A 12,306-nucleotide genomic window follows, 5' to 3' on the forward strand; every position below is an offset into this window, starting at 1 on the left:
CTTCTTGATAAAAATAATCAAGAAGCATTATGTGTGTGTATATATATATGACGTATCAGTTGCATATATACATTTAATTTTATTTATTTGTATGTGTCTTTGGGAAGATACTCAAAGAGGCTAGAAGAGTGTAACAGATCTTTTTTTATTTTATTTTTTAAAATACTTATCTTTTCTTATTTTACATACCAATCCTACTTCCCATTCCTTCTTCCTCCACACCCATGCTCCCAATTGTCTCAGGAGATCTTGTCTACTTTCCTTTCCCAAGGGGATCTATTTATGTTTCTCTCTCTTAGGGTTTTTCTTGTTACTTAGCTTCTCTGGGGTCATGGACTATAGGCTCCTCATCCTTTTGCTTTACAACTAGCGTCAAGTTATGAGTGAGTACATACATTTTTGTCTTTCTGGGTCTGGGTTACCTCATTCAGAATATTTTTTTTCTAGCTCCATCCATTTGAATTCAAATTTCAAGTTATCATTGTTACTGTTGAGTAGTACTCCACTGTGTAAATGCACCACATTTCTTTATCCATTCTTCAGTTGAGGAGCATCTAGGTTGTTTACAAGTTCTCACTATTAAAAATATTGCTGCTGTGAGCATAGTTGAACAAATGTCCTTGTAGTATTATTGGGTATATGCCTAAGAGTGGTATTGCTGGGTCCTGAGGTAGATTAATTCCCAATTATTTGAGAAACCACCATACTTATTTCCAAAGTGGTTGTACAAGTTTGCATTCCCACCAGCAATGAAGGAGTATTCCATTTGCCTTTTCCTGATGGCTAAAGATGTTCAAGATTTCCTTAAGTGTCTTTTAGCCATTTGATTTTTTTTCTGTTGAGAATTCTGTTTAGATCTGTACCCCATTTTTTAATTGGATTATGTGATATTTTGATGTATAATTTTTTGAGTTCTTTATGTACTTTGGAGGTAAGTCCTTTGTCTGATGTGGGGATGGTAAAGATCTTTTCCCATTTGGTAAGTTGCCTTTTTGTCTTATTGACAGTATCCTTTGCTTTACAGAAGCTTCTCAGTTTCAAGAGCTCCCTTTTATTTATTGTTGCTCTCAGTGTGTGTGTGCTACTGGTGTTATATTTAGGAGGTGGTCTTCTGTGTCCATGCATTGAATGCTACTTTTCACTTTCTCTTCTATATGGTTCAGTGTTGTTGGATTTATATTGAGGTCTTCAATCCATTGGACTTGAGTTTTGTGTATGGAGATAGATATGGATCTATCTGCATTCTTCTACATGTTGACATCCAGTTATGCCAGCACCATTCTCTGAAGTTGCACCAAACTATCACTTCCTCCAGTGGTGCTGACAGTGTTTTTGCCTCTTGGTTCAGTCCTTGTAGTTGTTGTCTGTATCTTAGAGATCTGTTCTTGGTCTGTTATGTACTGTTACTGTCTGTGTCTCAGGGAACTGCTGAGGTCTCTCTTTGACTGTTCTCTTGATCCACCCTCTTGATCTGCTTTCTTGGTCCGATCTGTGCATTTGCAGCCTGTGCTTCAGAGTTCCTCTGAGGTGCCAGGGGAGAGGTGGGATTGGGGGCAGAGTGGAACTTGTAGCTTATGGATTCCAATCGATGGCATGGGGGTGTTGGAGGCAATTGCTGGCTGGCTGACTAGAGAAGCTGAGGCAGATGAAGGAGAAGCAATCTGAGTGGGTGATCACCCACCTTTTGATCCACTCTGTGCAGTCGCAGCTTTGTTTCCATATGAGATCTTCTATAACCAAAGGTATAAGCAGTTTTCTGTAATCTGACATGCTTGCTTGGAAATGAACAACAGTTATCTGTAATATCAGCAAGCCCTCTTAACTACTGAAACATCTCTCCAGGATCAGTGGGATATATTAGTTTGAAAAACCTAGATAACTCATATCAAGGAGAGCAAGTCATGGACTGTGGAATATAGTTCTCAGTATTTTTTAAAATAAAGTACTGTTACTACATAACTATGATCATTCATTGTTGTATTGCCTATAAAGGGTTTCAAACTAAAACAGATGTTTAAGTGAACATGACAGAAATACAATGGCAAATAAAACTAAATGTTTACATTTTGGCTGTTCCCAGAAAAATTCATAGACCTCATAACTTAGAGTTTTATATTCTATTCCTATAAAATTAGTGGTATTTTCATTAATATGTGCCATATATTATTGAAATATAAAGGTCTAGACAATGGTAACACTATGCATACTTGTTTCTTGTGAAATGCAAAACTTTAAATAAAACTTCTATGTTTTAAAAATTATTCAGAACTTCTTCATGTTTTAGATTAGTGCTAAAATATGTTTTGAGTTCTCAAAAGAATTATTTTGAGAATCACACTGAGTTTGATAGGATTATATTTAAGGTATTTCAATAAGTCTATGTTATTTGGACTATATAGTTTCTTGAAATGAATGTCTATCATTTTAGAATATTTATCAGTACCTCTGGCCTCTATTCATTAGATAATTAGTACTCTCTACACATAATCACACTGCTTTTGTTGACTAAAACCATCTATAAACATTGACCATGCCTACTTGGGAGATTATTGACCCTGCTAAAGGATCATTGGTTTAGACAAAATCCAATCTACTTTAAATTAGTAGTTGTTGGAACATTGTAATGGGTACCTAGTGATTTGTTATATTATCCTCATCACTTCCGGATGTTCTTAAGCATTCTGAAACAAATGAAGAATAATCTCAAATGAACTATGTTAGAGAACATTATTCTGCTAAATTTAGTATGTGAATTAAGGTGGTTGGTAAAGGTCATCTAAGTCAATACTTGAATCAAATAATAATGATGCTAATGCATTCAGAAGGTCAACTTCTGAAATGATATTTTGGAAAGAGAAACCGAGTGACTTTATGCAGTCTCTATATCATCATCATCATCATCACCATCAGTATTCATGCATTAAACATATACAACACACTCAACTTACCTATTTAAAATACATTTACAGACACCTAACCTAAATCTATAGAAATTTTAAACGAAATTCAGACAGTTCTTATGCACATAAAGGTCACTGACTTTATTTTTCATTTGTCACTGAAACATAGTTACTTTATAACATTAGTGACTACAAAACAAAATTATTTAAACTCAGTTTGACTATCAGAGTTTGAATTCCAGTTATTATATTATCTAACTTCACATTTTGAAGAAATAATCTTAATCTTAAGTGGACAAAGAATTATTTCCAGAATTTACTTGAATCTGTGTTTCCATTATTCACCTTTAAGGATCTATCTTTCTCCTCTCCCATCTATCTAATTTTGTATAATAGACATTCTTATATGCTCAAAGTCCTGGGTTTAAACCCAACACTACTAAGTAACTAAACCAAGGTGTTGTGACAAAGAGAGTTTGCACCACATATTTTTCTTCAACCATGTCTGTACGTTGCCTTGACCTACTTGCAAATATAAACAGTGAATTCCCACATGCAACACATAATACAATGAAATGAGCCAAAAGATATTTCCTTTTCTTCAGTATGAGAGTAAATAATTAAGTTTTGGAAAGGAAGGAGATATTGTTTGGCAGCTAATAGCAGATTTTTGGCTTGAACTTACAACCAGGTTGGGGTATTATTTGTAAATAATTGTTAAGCAGTTGAAACATTTGCTTCAAGTTCTTTCCCCATCTGTTGGGAGCATTATTGAATGGTTGGGGATATTTGAATCAGCTGCCTTTCAATGGAAATCTAGTTTAGCATCAGTTGAACTGGAAAATTACATTCCATATTTTCAAATATCTGTCTAGGTAAAAGAAAATCACAATTTTCAGGTATGAATAGTAAGGATAACCCATCACTTTGATTCTTCTTTTGAAATTTGCATTGCTTTAATTTAATGGATTAGACAATTTTTGTAAATATACCAGTCAGTATAAAACACTCATACAGTAAGCACTCTTTAGGTTTTATATTTGAACACAAAACTTTGTTTTAGTACTTATGCATTAGTACTTATGCATATCTTTATAAGACAAAGCAGTACTTTTGAAATGTATGTTTATATAAATCTGTTAGAAAATACTAAGCTTTTATATGTTTTTCTAATACTGATCATTTCAAGTCTCTACTAAGGCTGGTCTATATATACTAAATATATGCCTCTATGATTTGGAGAAATAGGTTAAATAAATTTGCCCTTAAGATTAAAATTCAATTTCCCATTTAGACTAATTATACATTCTAAATGACAAGGAGGAAGGCTGATCATTTTGTTCAAAGGGATCTTATCTCAGATTCCTTTCTGATTTCTATGCTCATGTTAGAGTTTAACACTCCTTTTAATAAGAAAACTGCAGAAAAGAGAATTTCTATCAATTGTCTGTTTAAAATATCACCACCCCAATACATATGTCATTGTTATTGAATTTTATTCTGAAGCAGCGATACACTTCACTCCCATGCAAAAGAGACTTATTTGTATATTAGAAACCAAAACACTGGGTAAGAAAGAAAGCCCTCTTTACTAACAGAATTTTTAAGTAGCAGATCATTTATTGTCAAATTCTAGGTAGGAATGCTCAAGGGTGTCTTAAAACAAAATGCTCCTATTTTGGCTTTCATAATTAAAAGGAAAAGAGGACATCCAAACATCCTTCCCTCCAAGAATATTAATGTCAGAAGTTACAACCTTAGGCTGTGATAGACTGCTGCATGTTAACAAGGTGTGCCTGCAGTTGCGTATCTGGGATTGACGAGTCATTCAACCCCTGAGGACATTTTTTGCAAATAGAGGCAAAGCCTTAAGACCTGTCTCAAAAATTAAATCAGCAAGCTTCCTAGTTATCCTTTTGACTTAAGTAGAGGGAGTAAATTCCTGTTCCCTGAAGCATCTTGTAAGAGCAGCGCTACTTGAGCACAGTTCAGAGATGCCTTTAGCATGAGTGCAAGATGGGAAGAAGGAGGCTTTTCTGAATATAAAGCAGGAAAAGATTTTGTTTCTTCTTCAAAACCTGTTTGAAATACTTTTGTGAAAAAGTAATTACTCCATAATCCTGTTTGTTGAATATATATATATATATATATATATATATATATATATATATACCAGTATATATATGTATATATCAGTATATATGTATATATAATTATATATATATATATGTCAGAAATCTCTATGATCTGTTTTCTTTTTTCTTGTATTTTAATATTAATTTCTCTTTATTTTGGGGAGTGTCATACACATAGAAAATGAAACATGAATATATCTACCCCCTTATTTCATTGCTCCAATTCTAGCAAATCACTTTCACCCTAGCCCCCTCACATCTTCATGTCTTTTTGTTTGCTTTTAAGCCAGTTTGGCTGCCTAGGTGACTACACATGTGAGGTTACCAACTATAGCGTGAGAAATCTACCACTGGCCACACATTTCAGATAATAATTCTCCCTGCCCCAGCAACTATCAACTACCAATAACCACTTAGTAAGGGAATGCACTTATACGGAGGGCACTTTTGTTATCTATGCCAAAATTTTGGCTGGATTGATCTTGTTGAAATTTTGTGCAGATAGCTCTAGGGAGTTCATGAGTGTGATAGACAGGACAAGTCCAAAAGTTTGCATTTCACCACACTTCTCCCCCTACCCATCATGCAGTCCCTACATTCTTTTCACCTTCTCTGCCATGATATTTCCTGTTTTGAAGAGGCAGGTGAGAAAGATGTCTCATTTGGGGCTGAACCACTAGTCACTTATTCTCAGCACACTGGCCAATTAGGCATCTCTCCACAAACTACTGCCCACTGCAAAACAAGCTTCTTTTACTAAGGTTATAAGAATATCAAGTTTAAGGTATAAGCACAAATGTTTAGAAGGCAATTTACAGCATGATTGTTGAGCAAAATAACATTTTTTCGGTTCTACCCCAGGGCCTGTGATTTCCTCAGCCATGGGCTTTTGATGAGGAGTATAGTACAAAGCATAATGTTCCTTCTTGTGGGGAAGACCTTAACACCACCGAGAAAACAGTTATTCACCTGGTAATATAATGCTTCTATTGCACAAGTGGACACATTTTGCCTTGTAGGTTGGTGTTACAGAATGCAGAGTGCAGTTTTGGAAGGCCACTAATTTCTTTTTCCCTAGCAACCTGCACAACACTTTCTGGCACTATGAACTCTAGCCAACAAGAAAGAAATTTCAGTTACTATGGTCTACTTTCACTTTTATCTATTTAAAACATATTTCTCCAATTATTTAAAATACAAGCACACCAAAAAAAGCACTGCACAACAGAATGTGGTGAAATAATAAGCATTTTCAGTATTTGTAGCACCCCACATGATAGCTTCTAGATACATGTGTGATCATTGTATATTTGAAATGTAGCAAGTAAGACTGAATAATTAAAATTTTAATTTTCCACTTCAGCTAATTTAAAAAGATTGGGCTTTGTGTGGCTAGGAGCTACCTTATTGGTATAGGACAGACAGTACAACTTTAGAAAATCTCTGTCAATATCTAACATAAATTGGAGGATCTTATTTCAAGGAAAGTTCAAATGCAATGTTTGCTAGTAATAAGGGCATAGATCATAATGATAAAAATAATAGAATTAAATAATCTAACCATGGAAGAATTGATCGATTGATTTTTTTTTCATTGCTGAGAACTGAAATTAGGGTCTCTACAAGCAAGGAAAGTAGTCTTATTCATTTTTTATTGATTTATTTTATTTTCATACTGGGTCTTTTTCAGTAGCCATGGCTGGTCCAGAATTCATTATGTGGACCTAACTCAGAGATCTGCCTGCCTCTCCCTCCAGAGTGCTGAAATTAAAGGCATGTATCCATGCCCATTTTTAGTTTTGAACACACTTTTGTTTAGGTAGTTTAATGTTTTTCTTTTTTGTGGTTTTTATTGAGCCATACATTTTTCTCTGTTCCCCTCCCTTCTTTCACTTCCCCTTCTACCATTTCTTGTGATGCTCATACTCCCAGTTTACTTTGTAGATCTTGTCTTTTTCTTCTTCCTATGAAGATCCATGTATATCTCTCTTAGGTTGCTCTTTGTTTTGCAGCTGCTCTGGGTTTATGGACTGTGGGTTGGTTGTTTTCCTTTGCTTTATGTCTAAAAGCAACTTATGAGTGAGTATAGATTATATTTTCTTTTATGGATCTGGATTACCTCACTCAATGTTTTTTCTAGATACATCCATTTGAATGAAAATTTCAAGATATTATTTTTAGTGCTGTGTAGTAGTTCTTTGTGTAAATGTACCACATTTTCCTCATCCATTCTTCAGTCAAGGGGCATTTATGTTGTTTCTAGGTTCTGGCTATGACAAACAATATTGCTATGAACATAGTTGAGCACATGTCCTTGTGGCATGTTGGGCATCCTTTGGATATATACCCAAAAGTGGTATTGCTGTGTCGTGAGGTAGGTTGTTTCCTAATTTTCTGATAAATCATCATACTGATTTCCAAAGTGGCTGAAAATGTTCACACTCCCACCAACAATGGAGAATCATTCCCCTTACCCCACTTCCTTTCCAGCATAAACTTTCATCAGTGTTTTTGTTCTTGGTCATTCTGACAGGTGTAAAATGAAATCTCAGAGTTGTTTTGATTTGGATTTCTCTGATGGCTAAGGATGTTGTACATTTCCTTAAGTATCTTTCAGCAATTTGATATCTGTCTCTTGAGAGTTCTCTGTTTAGGTCTGTACCCCAATAAAAATTAGATTATTTGTTCTTTTGATATCAAGTTTCTTGAGTTATTTGTATATTTTGGAGATCTGACTGATGTGAAGTTGGTGAAGATCTTTTCCCAATTTGTAAGCTTCCATTTTTTCTTGTTGACCATGTCCTTTGCCTTACAGAAGCTTCTAAGTTTTAGGAGGTCCAATTTATTAATTGTTGCTCTTAGTGTGTGTGCTACTGGGGTCATATTTAGGAAGTGGTCTCCTGTGCCAATGTGTTTAAATATGCTTACCATTTTCTTTTCTGTGAGGTCAGTATGAGTGGTTTTACATTGAGGTCTTCGATCCATTTGGCCTTGAGTTTTGTTCATGATGAAGGATATGGATCTTTTTTTATTCTCCTACATGTTGATATTCAGTTATGCCAGCACCATTTGTTGAATATGTTTTGTTTTTCTATTTTATATTTTTAGCTTCTTTGTCAAAAATCAGTTGTTCATAAGTGTGTGGTTGATATCTAGGTCTTCAGTTTGATTCCATTGGTTCTCCTCTCTTCTTTTATGACAATACCAGGCTATTTTCATTGTTGTATCTATATAATAGAGTTTGACGTCAAGAATTGTGATGCCTTCAGAAGTTCCTTTGTTGTACAAAATTGTTTTGGCTATCCTGAGGATTTTGTTTTTCCATATGAAGTTGAATATTGTTCTTCTGAGGTCTGTGAAGAATTTTCCTGGACCATAGTCCATGATGGCTCCCAGAACTCCAGCACTAAACTCTGGTGGAGACACACTGGACAAGAGACTATATTACCTACCAGAAGTTGAGCTCCCAAAATTCATAGAGAAACCCTGTTCAACAACAAATAACCAGGACAGAACACCAGAGAAGAAACAAAACCAAGGAACAAAACACCCATACAACAAAGAAAAACCCATAAATTAGCACCTAGGCATATAATTATTCTAAACACAAATGCCTAAATGCCAGGGTAAGAACACAATCAGTGACAACCAGGGTAATATGCCACCACTAGAGACCTGTGATCCTACTAGAACAAGCCCTGAATATTCCAGTAGAGTTGATGTACAAGAAAAAGACCTTAAAACCAACTTTATAAAGATTATAGAGACCTTTAAAGAAGAAGTAAATACAACTCTTAAAGAATTTGAGGAAAAGACAGAGATTGGAAGAAATGAGGAAATCCCTTAAAGAAAGATAAGAAAGCCAATCGAAAACAAAGAAAATTTATAAAAGTGTTCAAGACAAGAAAATGAAACAATAAATAAACAAAAATTGAGGAAATTCTGGAAATGGAAAAATTCTCTGTAAACAAACAGCAACTATGGACACAAACATCACCAACAAAATGCAGGGGATGGAAGAGAGACTCTTGGGCATTGAAGATACAATAGAAAATTAAATTTATGGATCAAAGAAATTTTTAAGTCTAAAAAAAAATCTTACACAAAACATCCAGGAAATCTGAAACACTAATAGGACTTGAAGGAGAAAAATTACAATTCAAAAACCCAGAAAAGCCGGGCGGTGGTGGCGCACGCCTTTAATCCCAGCACTCGGGAGGCAGAGGCAGGCGGATCTCTGTGAGTTCAAGACCAGCCTGGTCTACAAGAGCTAGTTCCAGGACAGGCTCCAAAGCTACAGAGAAACCCTGTCTCGAAAAACTAAAAAAAAAAAAAAAACAGAAAATATATTTAACAAAATCATAGAAAAAGTTGTACTAATCTAAAGAAGAATATGGCTATAAAAGTACAAGAAGCACACAGAAAAGCAAGTAGACTGGATCAGAAAAGAACATTTTTCTCACTGCATGCTGATCAAAAATTAAACAAATAAAGAAAATTAAAAGCTACAAATGAAAAAGGCTGAGAAACATATAAAGAAAACCTATTAGAATTATACTGGACTTCAAAAAGGCATAGAAGCCTGTACAAATGTCTTACAGACTCTAAGAGGCTACAAATACCAGCCTATACTACTATACCCAAGAAAAATTTAGTCAAAATGGATGAAGAAAACAAGATATTTCATGACAAAATCAAATTTAAACAGTATCTATCCACAAATCCAGCTCTACAGAAGGTATTAGAAGGATAATTCCAACTCAAGGAGGTTAGCTTGCCATAAAAATAGGCAATAAATAACTTCAGCCCAGCAAAATCCAAAGAGGGGAAACACACACACGCACACACACACACACACACACACACACACACACACACACACAGAACCACCACCATCAAAATAATAGTAATTAACTATCATTTGCCATTATCAACAGACTCAATTCCCAAATAAAAAAACATGGACAAACAGAATGAATGCCCAAACAGGATCCTTTCTTCTGCTGCATACAAGAGACTCACATCAATATCAAATATACACATTAACTCATGCATCTCAATTCTAAACATCTATGCCCCCAACACAAGGTCACCCACATTTGTAAAAAGAAACATTACTAAAGCTGAAATCACACACTGATTCTCAAACATTGATAGTGATAATATTCCAATGCAAAAGTTATCAAGATAAAAACTAAACAGAAAAATACTCATTAAAATATTCATAAATCAAATGCAAGAATACATAATAAAGATATTCCACCATGATCAAGTCGGTTTCATCCCAGCAGTGCAGGGATGGAGCAACATAAAAAAATCTGCCAATTTAATGAACCATTCAAACAATCTGAAAGTAAAAACCCACATGATCACCTCATTAGATGCTGAAAAAGCCTTTGCCAAAATCTAATACCCCTTTGTGATAAAAGTGCTAGAAAAAATATACAAGGCACTTGCCAAAACATAATAAAGGTGATGTACAGCATGCCTATGGCCAACATCAAATTATATGGAGATAAATTCAAAGCAATTAAACTAAAGTAGGGAACAATAAAAGGATGTCCACTCTCTTTATATCCATTCAATATGGTACTTGAAGTTATATCTAGAGCATTATGACAACCAAAGGAGATAAGAGCGACACAAATAGCAAAGAAAGAAGTCAAAGTATCACTATTTACTGATTATATGATAGTATACATAAGCAACCCAAAAAATTCTACCAGGGAACTCCTATAGCTGATAAAGACCTTCAATAAAATGCTGGATACAAGGTTAACTCAAAAAATTAGCAGCCCTCCTATACACAAATAACAAATGAGCTGAGAAAAAAGAGGCAAACAACATACTTCAAAATAGCCACCAATACTATAAAATATCTTGAGGTTAATCTAACCAAGCAAGTGAAAGACCTGTATGATAAAGCCTTTGAGCATTTGAAGAAGGAAATTGAGGAAGATATCAAAATATGGAGAAATTTCCCATGTTCATGAATAAGTAGGATTACATGCTAAAAATGGCCATCCTTCCAAAAGCAATCTACAAATTCAACATGATCTTCATCAAAATGTTAACACATTTCTTTACAGTCCTTGAAAGAACAAAGCTCATATGGAAAATCAAAACAAGGCCAAAAAAAAAGAAAAAAACAGAATTAGTCAAACAATTCTGTACAATAAAAGAATTTCTGGAGGTATCACCATCCCTGACTTCAAGCTGTACAACAGAATTTTAGTAATACAAGGCATAGTATTGGCTTAAATATAAACACATTAATCAATAGAATAAAATCAAAGACCCAGACATAAATCTATACATCTATGCATACTTGGTTTATTACACTTTTCAGATCTTATACCTTTGACTAAGGTCAAAATCACAAGTGACAGTTTATGCTGGTGAATATGTTGAGCTAGAGGAATACTCCTTTACTTCTGGTAGGAGTGCAAAACTGGACAGCCACTATGGAAATCAATATGGTAGCTTCTCAGAAAGTTGGGAATATTTGGACCTCAAGACCCATCTATACCACTCTTGTGCACACATCCAAAGGATACTCCATCCTACCACATAGACACCTAATTAATCGTGTTCACCACAGCTTTATTCATAATAGCCAGAAACTGGAAATCATTTGGATTTTCTTCAACCAAAGAATGGATAAACAGATATGTGTTACATTTACACAGGGAGTGTTACTCAGGTTTTAAAAAAATGACATCATGAAATTTTAGGCAAATATATGGAACTAGAAAAAAATCATCCCAAGTGATATATCTTAGACCCAAAAAGACAAGAATGTTATGTACTTACTTATACATGGATATTAGCTCTTAAGAAAAGCAAAATCATTCTGCCACCCACAGTCTTGGAGAGGGTAAATAATGAGGGTTCAAAGGGGATCACATGGATCTCCCTGGGAAGGGAAATAGAATAGACTTAATGGGTTGACTGAGGGGTATTAATCAGTGGGTAGGGGGAGAAGTTAGTGATTGAGGGAAAGAATACTGGCAGAGAGGACTGGAACTTGGCGGTGTGGTAGCTTGAATATGAATGGCCTTCATAGACTCATATGAATGCCTGGCCCATAGTGATTAACACTGTTAGGAGGCATGCTCTTGTTGGAATAGGTGTGGCTTTGTTAGGGGAAGTATTTCACTGGAGGTCAACTTTGAGATCTCATATTATCAAGCTATGCCCAGTTCCTTCTGTCTATGGAACTCTCAGCTCCTTCTCTAGCACCATATATGCATGTATCATGCTTCCTGCCA

The sequence above is a fragment of the Arvicola amphibius genome, chromosome X (genome assembly GCF_903992535.2).
Source record: "Arvicola amphibius chromosome X, mArvAmp1.2, whole genome shotgun sequence".
Classification (NCBI taxonomy): Eukaryota; Metazoa; Chordata; class Mammalia; order Rodentia; family Cricetidae; genus Arvicola; species Arvicola amphibius.